General features: G+C 40.0%; 1 protein-coding gene across 1 annotated transcript in view; it reads left to right on the top strand.

Annotated features, from left to right (window-relative positions):
• Window positions 1–14,038, top strand: part of SLIT3 (slit guidance ligand 3) — a 592,453-nt gene that overhangs the window by 390,643 nt on the left and 187,772 nt on the right. The gene's annotated exons all lie outside the window — the stretch shown is intronic.

Below are 14,038 nucleotides of genomic sequence, written 5' to 3' on the forward strand. Positions count from 1 at the left end.
CCAGATCTGCCACTTGACTGCTGGGTGATCTTGTGCGAGTGACTTCACTTCTCTGGGCCTTTCCCTCATCTGTAAAAAGGGGATTAAGACTGTGAGCCCCATATAGGACAGGGACTTTGTCCAACTCAATTTGCTTGTATCTACCCCAGTGCTTAGAATAGTGCTTGGGTCATAGTAAACTCTTAACAAATACCACAGTTATAATTATCATTATTATTACTGTCTACTTAGATTATAAATCTGTGCTCAAAGGGCCCAACTGACAGTGGTGGCTTCTTTAAATACAAAAGGTAACCATGTATGTGTGCATAGTTGTCCTAAAGTTTTATTGCATGTTGTCCTAATAATAATAATAATAATAATAATGGTATTGTTTAGTGCTTACTATGTACCAGGCACTGTATTGAGTGCAGTGCCTGGCACTAAGCACTGGGGTGAATACAAGCAAATCGGGTTGTACACAGTCCCTGTCCCTGTGGGGCACCCAGTCTCAATACCCATTTTACAGATGAGGTAACTGAGGCATAGAGAAGTGAAATGACTTACCCAAGGTTACACAACAGAAATGTTGAAGAAGTGGGATTAGAACCCATGACCTTCTGACTCCCAGGCCCATGCTCTATCCACTATGCCATGCTGCTTTTGTCCTGTGCAGATGGGAGGGATATCATCCTTATGAGTAAATTAGAATGTACAGATACTATTTTTTATTATTATGGCATAAGGTGATTGGTGGGTTATATGCAAGATAATCTGATTGGGCACATTATTATTATTATTATTAAGTGCCATCAAGTCATTTCTGATTCATAGCAACTCCGTGGATTTACTTCCTCCAGAGCATCCTGTCCTCTGCCATAATCCACAACCTTTACAACGGTTCTTCCATTATCATTGTTATGGTCTCTATCTAGCTGCTACGTGACTCAGTGGAAAGAGCCCGGGCTTGGGAGTCAGAGGTCATGGGTTCTAATCCCGGCTCTGCCACTTGTCAGCTGTGTGACTGTGGGCAAGTCACTTAACTTCTCGGTGCCTCAGTTACCTCATCTGTAAAATGTGCCTCATTTGTAAAATGGGATTAAGACTGTGAGCCTCACGTGGGACAACCTGATTACCCTGTATCTACCCCAGCGCTTAGAACAGTGCTCTGCACATAGTAAGCGCTTAACAAATACCAACATTATTATTATTATTATTACCTCTTCCACGTTTTCCCTGGACTTTTCCCAACATTAGTGTCTTCTCCCAAGAATTAGTCCTCCTGATTATGTATCCAAAATATGCTAATCTAAGTCAAGTCCTTTGGCCTTCCAAAGACCACTTTGGTTTAATTTGCTCTAAAATCCATCCCTTCTCAAATGCAGTTCACAATCTAAGAAGGAGGAGAAAAGTTATCTTACCCTCATAGGTAAGGAACTGAGGTAACCTATGAGGTTAAGGACTTGTCAAAGGTCACACAGCAAACAGGGGCAGTGGGACTGGAACCCATGTCCCCTGACACACATGCTCTTTCCACAGGGCCAGACTGCCTCTTTATTTTAGGGATGAAAGAAACAGAGCTGTTGGCAGAACCCAGGTCTCCTGGCTCCCATGTCTTTATGGTTTTCTCTGGACCACTCGCCAGCTTCCTTGCACATTTGCAAGGCGATCCTCTACATCGCAAGCTCCTTGTTGACAGGAAGCAAGGTGGCCTAGTGGAAAGAGCATGGGCCGGGGAAGCAGAGGACCTTGGTTCTAATCCCAGCTCTGCCACTTCGCTGCTGTGTGACCTTGGGCAAGTCACTTCACTTACCTATGTCTCAGCTACTTCATCTTGATTCTATTTAGTTGCCATTGTTTTTACGAGATGTTCTTCCCCTTGACTCTATTTATTGCCATTGTTCTTGTCTGTCTGTCTCCCCTGATTAGACTGTAAACCCGTCAAACGGCAGGGACTGTCTCTATCTGTTGCCGACTTGTTCATTCCAAGTGCTTAGTACAGTGCTCTGCATATTGTAAGCGCTCAATAAATACTCTTGAATGAATGAATAAAATGGGGGTTGAATCCTCCACCCTCCAAATTAGACCATAAACCCCATGTGGGACAGGGACTCTGTATCCATGACAGGGACTCTGTATCCATCCTGATTATCTTGTATCTACCCCAGTGCTTAGAAGAGTGCTTGGCACATAATAAGTGCTTAACAAGTACCACTATAGGCAATATGTTATAAAAATGTGTTTACCAACTCTGCTGTATTGTACCCTCCCAAATGCTTAGTTCAGTTCTCTGCACATCATGAGTGCTCAATAAATTCCATTGGTGGATGGATTAATTTATTAATTAAGTCCATGAGATAGGGAGCTGAAACTGACTTCCCAGATTGGAGCCAATTGAGAGAACTCAGTCAGCCTAACGAACCAAACCAACAAACCAACTCAAAGCCATGTTGCCTGTGAGCATTCTTCCTGTGCTGAAATTCCAAGCCATTCATTTGAATCTACATTCTTCCAGGAACTATGTGTTATGTGTAAAAGGACAGATGCAGGCAGTGCTGCATAAATACAGAGACAGCATTTCAGGAAAAGCCTCGTTGAGGGGTCATCGTTACAAGTGTGCCATTCATTTGGGGACCCTGAGTACTCTGTCAGGATTTAACTTGATTAAAATTGAAAACCTTGTCACTTGAAAACCTAACATAAAATCGAAATCTCTTTACTGGGCTCTCTTACATTCTGAAGCCAAAGCTTATGCATTATCTTCAGCTAATTTATGCCATCTATGTGCCATACATTAATTTTGAATGTATTTGTTGAAAATTTCCTGTAGCCTGCATTTGTGGTTGTCAAAGGGGCTTTTATCCTGAAAAAAAATGGTGCTGGTTTTAATTACAGTTCTAAATAGCTTCATAACCATCGTGAACTCTGAATTTACATCATTTTTTATGACAGCCTTGCAGTTCCTGCTTTATTGATTTTGTCATCTGCTTCATTACAGTTAATGCAAACCTTTTGTAGAGAAATTATACTATTGCTGGGCTCTTCCTGGAGGGGTCAGTGAGCAGCATCTTGACCAATTCAGATCCGTTATCTTATTTTAACCCTGACCCTAGGAAAAATGGGGACTCCCCTGCCCCCCACGTGCTTTCCGTGTAGGTCAGTGGAAAACAGCCACCGATTTCCTCTCACCCAGTGGTCTTCTAGATTTCTGGTGTCCAGTGTTCTATTTCTTGTCCCAAAGGGCCCCTGGGGTTCTTCTGCCCTAGGACCTGGGGCCATTCACAGGACTAGGGAGGGCTCCAGAGATGCCCAGATCAAAAGGATCCCCACGTTTCTTGTTTTTCTCAAGGCTCCTCCTGGCTGGCAAGAGTTTGGATAAAAAAAAAAAGACCAAGATTAAGCAGCACACAAATTTCCTATATTTGGCCATCACAAAGAAAATATCAGTGGAAGGACCCCACTGCTTGTGTCCACACAAGCAGGGATCTCAGGCATTGAGAAAGCCCAGTTACCTGACCAGGTCCGCATTGTAAGTCGATGCTCCTGAGAATGGGACCACTGATTGCTGCTGCTCTTCTTGGTCATCCCTGCCTCAGCCCCCTCCCTTCCCCAATTAGCATTTGCTAAAGATGTATTTTTCTTCACTGAAATAATGAACCTCGAAGTTTTAGGGCCAAGAGGCTCGGAAATTTGAACTGGGTAATTCTGGTTGGAGCAATTAAAAGCCAAGTGGTTGGCAGGGGAGGGAGAAAGGAAAAGGAGGGGGAGGGGATGCTGTGGAACCTCTTCTCTTTCTCTCCACTGTGTCTCCAAAATTCATGGTGGCATTTTCTGATGATAATTTCTAGACAGCCACAATTCCAAGTGATTCCTTCCTTGCTCCAGGTTCTAGACAAATAAGGAACCGTTGGAGTCAGACACGTACAAGGCCGGCCCAGAGTGACCCACATGGATACCAAGACCACCAGGATTTTCCCAATATCCCTGTGGACAAGACCCTTTATAAAAGAGCACTAAAATGCTAAACTAGTGGAGGTTCTCATATTGTTCAGGTTTATTTTCCTAGAAAACTTTAGTTCAAAAAATGTGTAATTGGTTTAGTTCTTTGTGGTTGTTTTTTTGTTTAATCTACCATTCAGATTTCCAATTCACGCAAGAGTCCCAGATAGAAACCGATCAAAACAGAAAGGATGAGAAGCTTCTCCTCAGACCAACTTCCTTTAGGCACTTTTCTCAGTGTAATATGAGATCATCTGGGGAGCAAATGCTTAGAATGAAGGTGGAAAATACTATTGTCAAATCAACAGAATTTATTGAACTCGGGACTTTGTTCTCGACAGTGGAGAAAAATGCAAAAGTAAAAAGCATGTCCCATGCTTTCAAAGAGCTTTCCCCAAAATCAAACACAATCTTGGGCAAAAGGGAGAAAATCCTGTCTGCTTTTAATTTCATTTTTTTGTGTGTTTCAAAAGTACTTACTTTGTGTCAAGTACTGTTCCAAGCACTGGGGTAGATACCAGATAATCAGATTAGACACAGTCCATGTTCCTCATGGGACTCACAATCTGCATACCCCTTTTACAGATGAGAGAACCGAAGCACAGAGAAGTTAAAGTGATTTGCCCAAGGTCACTCAGAAGACAAGTGACAGATCCAGGATAAGAACCCAGGTCCTCTGACTCCCAGGCCCATGCTCTTTCAATTAGGCATGCTGCTTCAACTCTTTCCTCTTCCCTTTCCCCGTTCCATTACCTGTGTCAAAGCCAGTCACCCAGATGTATAGGAAAAATATCCTTATTTACCTTCCATTTTATAAGTAGTGCATGTCTACCATATGCATGTTCAAAGGACTGAGAAATGCCTTCCTGGGCATGAATGGATATATGCAGATATGCGTGCTTGGTATTTTTCGGTCAGTTGATGTCACAGCTCAGAGGGGGAAACATTTCTTTCTAATGAGGAAGGTTTTCAATGCAAGTTGGGGCCCACCTCCTCCGGTTCTAATCAGTGCCTAAGTCAGAATTTCCACTGCTCTATGACCCTTCCCCAAGAGATCGGGCCTCATGTTTGCTTTCCTTTTGCCCTCTGACCTTGTCTTTAGATTATGTGGTAATTAATTTACCTAGAGGTACATCAGCTGGTTTCCAGAGAGCCTCTGCTTTTGACTTGATTTCAGTTGGACGGGCTGAAATTGGACAAGGATAAGGATGGAAAGAGGGAGGAGAATTAAGTCAGGGCCCCAGGAGATCGAAGGAGATGAGAATACTGTGCGACCATCGCTTGACCTTGTCGAGTCTCATGGCCTTGTGGGAAGCGCGGCACCTCTGCCTGGTACCTGCACTTGCCTACACTGACAGACTTAAGGGGCAGCTGCTCAGATGGGAACTGACCCCCTCTTCTGAGGAGCCTCCTGAAGGAACTAAGTTGTGAACTGCAGCTCCAGTCTCGCTCGGGTATCGTCTTTCCACCTTGGTAAAGCACTTGCGACGTTACGTCAAGATAAAGCAGAAATGTCTAACTTATACTAAAGGCTGAAAGAAAATGTAAGACTCAGCAAACAGGGAGGCAGCAGGGAAATTTAAAGATGATGATGAACTGGAGAGATTCCTGTGCCTGCCCAATCTGAGTTATAAAGCACACTGACGCGGGCTTTCAGAACTGCCTGGTCAGGCCTGGGAGCCTCTCTCTTTTTCCGTCTTTTCCAGTCTTTGCCTAATCACTTTTACTGACACAGCTGTTTGTTATGGTTGTTACTGTCTCCCTGTCCATCCCAAAAGGGACCAGTGGGACAGAGAGAATCAGGTGGAATTTACTGTCGAAGGCACCTCTCCAGTTTGGGGAGTGAAATTCCTTGTTTTTGTTAACAAGGCTGAATGGAACAGCTGGCTAGAGAGGAGCATTTGTTTTACTTTGGAAAATCCACCTTGGTAGCATCTACTCCACTTGGGCTCTCCTCCCCAAACCTGTATTCATCAGAGGGTCACTTTGTCCAATGATAATTGTGGCATTTGCTGAATATTTACTGTGTACTAAGCACTGTAGCAAACGCTGAGGTAGATGCAAGATAATCAGGTCAGACACAGTCTCTGCCCCTCGCGGGGCTCACAATCTAAATAAAAGAGAGAGCTGATATGGATTCCTCCTTTTACAGATGAGCAAAATGAAACACAGAAAAGTTATGACTTGTCTCTGGTCATACAATCAGCAGTTGGCAGAGCCAGGGTTAAAATCCAGGTCCTCTGTTTCCCATACCTGTGTTCTTTCCACCAAACCACACAAGTTTTATAAGGCACCATTTCTTAAGAAATGAATTGCATTTCTGTTGCATATTTGTATTTCTCCTTCAGCTGCAAAGTTAGTCCTTACTAATTTGAGATAGTTGGGACTGTTCCATTGTACAGTCAAGGGATAACTGGAAAAGCCCTTATCATCTGGGCTAATCATCTCCCATGGAAAGAACAACTGACATTTCATCTGTAAAAATAGTATGTCTCTTCCTAACACCAGAGATCATGAAGCTGTACATTTAGGTTAGAACTGTGCCTCAGTGGACCTTTGGAAGTGTGTGTGTGTGTACTGCGTGTGCATGCATGTTATATAATAGGTCTAATATAATAGATCTGTCTGACCATTTTTGTGACCATATCAATCCTCAGAAGTGATGGGGAGGCAGAAGAAAAACCCAGAAGTCTATACTATCCAAAGAACCATTTCTCCCCTATAAAAACCAGATACCAACCCTGTTGTACTTTCCCAAGTGCTTACTACAGTGCTTTGCACACTCTAAGTGCTCAATAAATACCACTGATTCATTGATTCATTGCAGCTATCAACTGTGAGGGCTAAATTGTTGCTCTGACATATTATTTTAATCTAGTTTATTATAGATGCATTGATATCCCCATAACATTAGACTTACTGGTCACATTTTTAATTAGTTTGCATTGCTAGAAACATAGCCCAGAATGTGGTAAATTAATGGACCCTGACCCTTAAAGTTACTGTATTCCTATTTTCTTGAAGTATTTATGCTGACCCCTTTCCTTTCCCCTTTAGACTGACATATACCTGAGGAAGATCAGGAACCAGAAACCAAAATAATGTAAAAATTCTGAAGGTAAAGACAGATGCTACCGTTTAGCAAACATCAGCTAAAAGGGCAGGAAGCTATGGTTGCCTGCAGCCCGAAAGAAATGACTGAATTTTGAAATCTTTTACAACAGGTGACTGAGTATATCTATCTAGTTATTGCCTCAGTTTTCATGACAACCTTACCAGAAGGATTTCCCAGTCCTCTTCACTGCGTACATCTGAAACCCATGGGGACACATCCAGACCATTCATTCATTCATTCATTCAATTGAATTTACTGAGTGCTTTCTGTGTGCAGAGCATTGTACTAAGTGCTTGGGCAAGGACAATATAACAGTAAACAGACACATTCCTTGCTTACAATGAGTTTACAGTCTAGAGGGGGAGTCAGACATTAAATAAATTATAGGTATATAAATAAATTACAAATAGGCTGTTGCCTATCAACAAGGATTGTGATCTCAAAAATCAGTGCTTGTTTACGAACTTGGAAAGGTCCATCTATACATGTAGGAATCCTATCAGCAGTTGATTTATTATTACTTTAAAACCTCTGCTGACCCACTTCCACTTCTTGCTGTGGTCTGGATATCAGCTCCGTGTCTTTTGTTGTTTAAACTGATGATCTGTTGGTCAAACCCATCTAAAAACAGCAAAGAAGACACTGACAATCTTTGGGTTAAAAAAAAATCAGTAAAAGTGGTACCACTTAATAGAATGCCTTGGTTCCTGTTGCCATTTTGCTGTTCACTTCCTGAAGTGCTTTTTAAGCCAAGATTTGTTTTAATAATTCAACAAGTTTTGCTAAGAGGATATACTTGAGGCTCTAACTGGTTTCTCCCTGCAGTCTCCTTCTGGAAACCTCTGCTGTGTTTTTTTGATGGAAAACCCAGATTTCTGATTTAAAATAAATCATTTTATTTCAACTGTTGGAAATTTGGGTGCAGGGGATTTACAAGTTTTTTTTCTTTTAAAATTATTCCTGGAATTTTGGTGACTTCTGGTGTGGATTGGTTCAGAGGGGTTTTACATACCCCTTGTTTTGTGTGTTTCTCTTTGACAACAGTGGCATGAAATAACATACTGTTTGGAGAGATGTAAGGGGTCAAGCTGCCCACCTGGTCAGTGCAGAAAAAAGTCCAATAAGCACAGCCCTAGCCAGGTCCACGAAGAAGTGGGATAGGGTCATTAAGAAGGAGGCCGACATCCCTCTATCCCTGAACTCTATCTGCCTCAGATTTCTGGGATCAAATCTATCCAGTCACATAGCCTGGAATTTTTTCCACTTTGCTGTAATTTTGCTAAATGGAGGAGCAGTGTTAAAATATGGCATCTGGTCTTTCCATCACCTTGGTGGGGAAAGCATCTTGGAAGTCTTTCTGGTGCCTAACTACCATGGATGTTGCAAAAGGGTTGTAAATTCTTTGTATCTGGTAGGACATCATTTCTTGATTTGATTCAGCTCTGTGTGCAGTTCACTTGAGTGTTATTTTGGTTTCTAGAGCTCTAATTAGGAATGTATTGGAATATTATGATGCATAATTAGCTTATTCAGACTTCTGCTGAGTGTATACGTGTTTGAAATATTGCCCACACCTCAATAATGATACAATCCAAGTCATGTGTTTAACCCGTGTGAATAAGCCGCACAAAGATGCCTGCAGGTATTTGTGTCTTGCTCTCTGAGAGGCAAAGACCCCGTTGTTCTAACTTCTCATTGTTTTGCTTATTCTCTCAGACTGGTGAGGTTTAGCTCCATCGAGGAGGAAGAATGAAATTATGAACGAACTGTAAAAATGAAGTCTGAGGTTTTTGCTCCTCAATTTTAAGAAGTGAGGCAAAAGATAACTTTTCATATCTGTTAACAAAAGAACATTTCATCTTCCTGGTTTTTCACTCTCTCCCCTCATGTGACTATGTCAATGAGGAACAACAGATGGTTATCACTCAAGAGTGTAACTAGGGAAACCACAAAACCTGCCCCAATTGCTATGGAGACAGTCATTTATTTGTTCGGTCGGTGACTATTCATTACATCAGAAAGCTCAGAGAGTAAAATAAAGATATCCTAAAATGAAAAATCTCCAAACAGAAAGAATGAAAATGCATGCTGAATGTTCAGTGGTTTCTAAAGATTTGCATTAGCCTGGTTTGATGTCTTCAAAACAACATTTAACAAAAATTCAGCATGTTCCCAATTCAAAGAGGATGCTTTAAAAACAAGTATTGAGTGCCTGCAGATTTTGCCTCCTGATATTGAGAGAAAATTGTGTGTAAATCAGCAGCTTTTTGAAATCTGGAGAAGAAAGTCATGGTTCTTTTGTGAGGGGGTTATGTCCTGGGAATTAACCTATTCCCATTCTGGCATCTTCTCCCACTCTAGAGATGAGTGCAAGTTGTGTGCTGTGGCCTGTTGTGATTCCCTTTGCCACACACAAAAAAAGAGGCAGTCTTGGAGACAGTTCCGGAAGCCGAGTGCTATCTTTGTGGAATCCGGGTTGATCTCCAGCTTCATTTCCTAAGTCTAGAGAAAATGCAAAAAAAAAAAAAAGTGCCTCACTATTTTGCCAAACAATAGCCCTGGAACTTTGGTCGTTGACTATGCACTTTTATTTGAATTTTTTCCATTTTGTCTTGAATCTTCCAGTTACCTAAAATGAATCTCCAACAAGTTTTAAATTTTAGGTTATTTTATTCCCAGTGAAGATCTTGAATGCCGAGTACACCATCACTTTATGGGAACAATTTTCCAATTTCAATCACCAAATTAATTAAAGATAAGCCTTGAATATAAATATAAATACAGAAATGTGAAGCACTGATGTAAAGTAGCGCTTCGTTTTCCCGAGGTCTCATCCTACCTCCTTGTTATTAATCCATCATCTCTGTGTTTTCAAGGAATTTTCCATCAGTACTTATTAGAGACAGTGCAACCGTACCTGCTAAGAAGTTGCAAATGTTGAGTAGCAAGATGAAATATACTAAATAAAAGGTATTATTAAATTAGTCAAGTAGAAAAGCATGCACAGTCATACTTGTTAATATAGATTTTAGCTTAAATTTTTATCCAGGTCCCTGGCATAGCATATCGAAAAGGCCGTTATTAACTTAGAATGATATTCTTTTTCCAGTTGATTTTACTGGTTAAATTGTACAAAATCCTCCAAAATGATTAATCTCTGAATATGTGATAATGTGTGCTTTCATTTATGTAAAATGTCCGTCTATGAAGACTGTAAAATTTGATGTGCTTCCAGAGATCTAAAACTGTATCACGCTAAACTCTGTATATATAAGTAAATGTTAATGTTTCCTATATTTGTATATATGTACATAGATAATTGTACATCTATTTGTATTTCAAAACTAAATTTACAAATACATGAAAGATATATGCTAACGATTACACCCATAACAAACCAGATAAGCAAATAAATATAAGCCATATAACACATTTCTTTCTCATTATTTGTCACACGATTGTTGGTTTTTGATGGAATAAGCTTCTTATTAGTGTCCTTTCATTAGCCGATGGCAGCTGAGATGTTGAGTTTGGTTTGCAAACTAAGTGCCAGCAGTGTTCAATTATTTAAACTATATATATGTCTTTTGAACATTGAATTTTCTCATCCTACCATTTGAAAAAGACTTGTAAAGTCTTTTGTTACTCTAGTTGGAAGAAAGTCTCAGTCTGGCATCAAGAACAGTTGTGGTTAAAATTGAAGCATTGCCTTATTCTAAGTGCATGTGACAATTAGATCTTAGTGATACTCTGCTGAGAGGGACAGGACTTTATTAACATTGAAAAATATTACTTTTCAGTCTTGTTTCTTGAAAGCTTCAGAGAGCAGCTGCCCAGTGAATTGTTTTGAGTTGGGAATTCCTGACAGTTACTAAATACAGTACATCAACCTTGACTTTCTAAATCCAGATTAAGTGCCTTTACTCTAAATCTGATGCTCCACCCAAACCTGAAGGTCCTTGAACATTATTTTTCTTGCCTGTGTGGCTCATGGAGCCCAGCAGTTAATTAATTAATTAATGTTGGTATTTGTTAAGCGCTTACTATGTGCAGAGCACTGTTCTAAGCGCTGGGGTAAACACAGGGGAATCAGGTTGTCCCATGTGGGGCTCACAGTCTTAATCCCCATTTTACAGATGAGGGAACTGAGGCACAGAGCAGTTGTGAGGTGGGCAGTGACAGGTGGAAAAGTGTGTCTCATCTTGGCATCTGAATTGCCTAGAAATATCCAGAAGAGGCAGTGGCCCTTGAAACCAGTCTTTTTTCCTGGTACAAAATGTTGCAGTGATGGAAAGATGTGATCTAGCTTTGGCCTGGCTAAGTCCCCAGAATCTCCATTCCAAATATATCCACCAAATCTTGAATTTAATTCATTTTAACCCACATTTAAAATACCCCCAAACTTCCCTAGTATTAAAATGGAAAAAATATTTGCACTACATTTTTCCTATGAACTTTGCATTCTAAAATGAAATTTGGAAATAGTAATAATGTGGTGTTATATTTCCCCACATGGAAATGCTTATAAATATGCCATCTGTCTGTTTAGTCACTAATTCTAGCTTGAGCCTTTTCCTGTTTCTCTTTATTGTACTTTTTCCTGATTCTTATTCTAGCAGGTCATTCTTGCAGTGTTTGTATTTTGCCATTGTCTTAGAAATCCTCTTGTTGGTCTCTGTTGTCGTTCACATTGTTTGGTAGTTAATTGCCTGTCACAGAAATCTCAGATCCCTGGAGATCGCAGAGAAATCAGAGCAGGTAATTTAATCACACATATGTTCCAGGATTTCCCATCCTTGTATGCCTCAACTCACCCACAGTTAGATGAATTCCGAGCTAAAGGGCATAGCTGAAATCCAGTGTTTCATAGTAGGAATGAGAGATACAAGATGCAAGACTGACATTTATCTTCACCAGAAGTGGAAATGCTGTGAAACAGACTTAGCCAATCACTCCCACAAATAGTAAGAGTTTATTTCAATATGTTCCTAAATACACCTTAGGTAAGCCTTGGAATGATCAGAGTGCTCCAGGTTTATATCTGATATATAAGTATATCAATATCTAATATATTATATAAGATATATTATTAATATATTCATATAAATAAATATCTGATATATCTGATACCTACAGATATATGACTATATCTGTAGCTCAGTACAGTACATCTCAGGCACCCATTCCTTTTTCACACGGGTAGAGGGTATGCTAGCCTAACATTACTGCCTCTAAAAAAAGGTCTTATTCAAGAAATTTTCATGTTTTCATTCATAATGGGACACCAACTTTTTGCAACACCCAGAAGGAGAAAACTATAGACAATAGTTTCCTCCGAATCCTGAGCTTGCTTTCCACAGTTTCGAAGGCCATCAGTGGAGACTGTCTTCTGAACTGTATTTATCCGTAGGATGTGTTTTTGTCTTTTGAACAGAATGTTTCAGTGTTCCTTTCATGAGCTTGAAATGGACCTCTGACCTTGAGACCTTGTAACATCTTTTCCTCTATCTTGATCCTCAGAAGGAAAGTTCAGACACCCAAATGCAGGGGCTTGGTTGGGAGTGAATATATGTTTAAATATTAGCTGCTTATAATAAAGAAAAAGAAAATAGCAAGATATCTGGAGGAACTTCTCCACAGTCAGCAATTATAGATCTGCCTAACTCCTGTCCTTCTAAAACAACTCCAGTATATACCAAGATCTCTCACAGGACGAAAGTGTTAAGCAACATTGATGCTTTGGTCCTCATCTGCTCCAATACTGCATACAGGTGCAGGTACATACAATCAGTTTCTTCAAGAACAAAATGATACACTGGGCCTAAACAGGCTCACCTTGCCAGAAGAACGTTTCTTAATTCCCTAATTTTCTTCCATCCAAAATACCTATTAAAAATACACCTTATCCTACTTCTTCTCAGAACGGGGAGTCAAAAGACTAGGGTTCTAGTCCCAACTCTGCCACTGGCCTGCCGTATGACCTTGGTCAAGTCACTTAACCTCTCTGGACATCTCTAAATTGGGTAAAGAACAATTTTGAGACCTGAGTGGAACAGGGATTGGATCTGGTTTGACAACGCTTGTATCTACCCCAGCACTTAGTACACAGCAAGTGGCTTAACCGATACACAGATTTTTCTTCTAATTATCTTGGATTTCTCCCTTTTAAAGGTGCATCTAGTTTGTTTTAGACTTTTTTTATGGAAGCTGGATTTTTTTATATCTGTATCCTCTGAGGATACGTTCATTTCAATTATTTTTAATAACTTTTCAGTTTTCACTTATGAATGTAGCTAGTCTTTGAAATCCAAATAGTCATTTTGGGTGACTAAAATACTCGGTGGCGAGAGCAGAGATGGAAAGAGATATTAAACAGTGAACCGGAGGGCCTCCAGAAAGCTTATATGCTAATTTTAAAGAAAAATCTCCCCCTTATCCACCCACCTCCACATGCACTTTTGCAAATCGTTATGACAAGCTATCTCTGGGTATCAGAAAATGAGTAGACATGCCCTAACATTGAAAAATTAAATGCTAGCATATGTAGTACATTAGGATGTCTTGAGAATGGCATTCTGATTAATGCACACATAGTATTGTGAGTTATGGAATTTTAGTTTAACATATTTGATAGACAAAAATAATGACACCACACCCTAATGAAATGAAAAAAAAACACAGATCCACATAAGCATTCTCAATTCAGTTGTTTTAAATTAATTCATATAAACGTAAATTATTTACCACACATTTATACACAAAAATATTAATATTTAAAATCCAATTCCCTTTACTTGTCCTTAAATAGGTACATCAATCTGTTTTGTCAAATGAAATTTGTAAATATCACATAATTGAAATAATATATTAAATACTGTTCTCCAGTTACTTTTAGAGACAGAGAAGACACACCGACATTGCTTTCTCCCCGAGAAATCACCCACG

Source organism: Ornithorhynchus anatinus, chromosome X1, assembly GCF_004115215.2.
Source record: "Ornithorhynchus anatinus isolate Pmale09 chromosome X1, mOrnAna1.pri.v4, whole genome shotgun sequence".
NCBI classification, from domain to species: Eukaryota; Metazoa; Chordata; class Mammalia; order Monotremata; family Ornithorhynchidae; genus Ornithorhynchus; species Ornithorhynchus anatinus.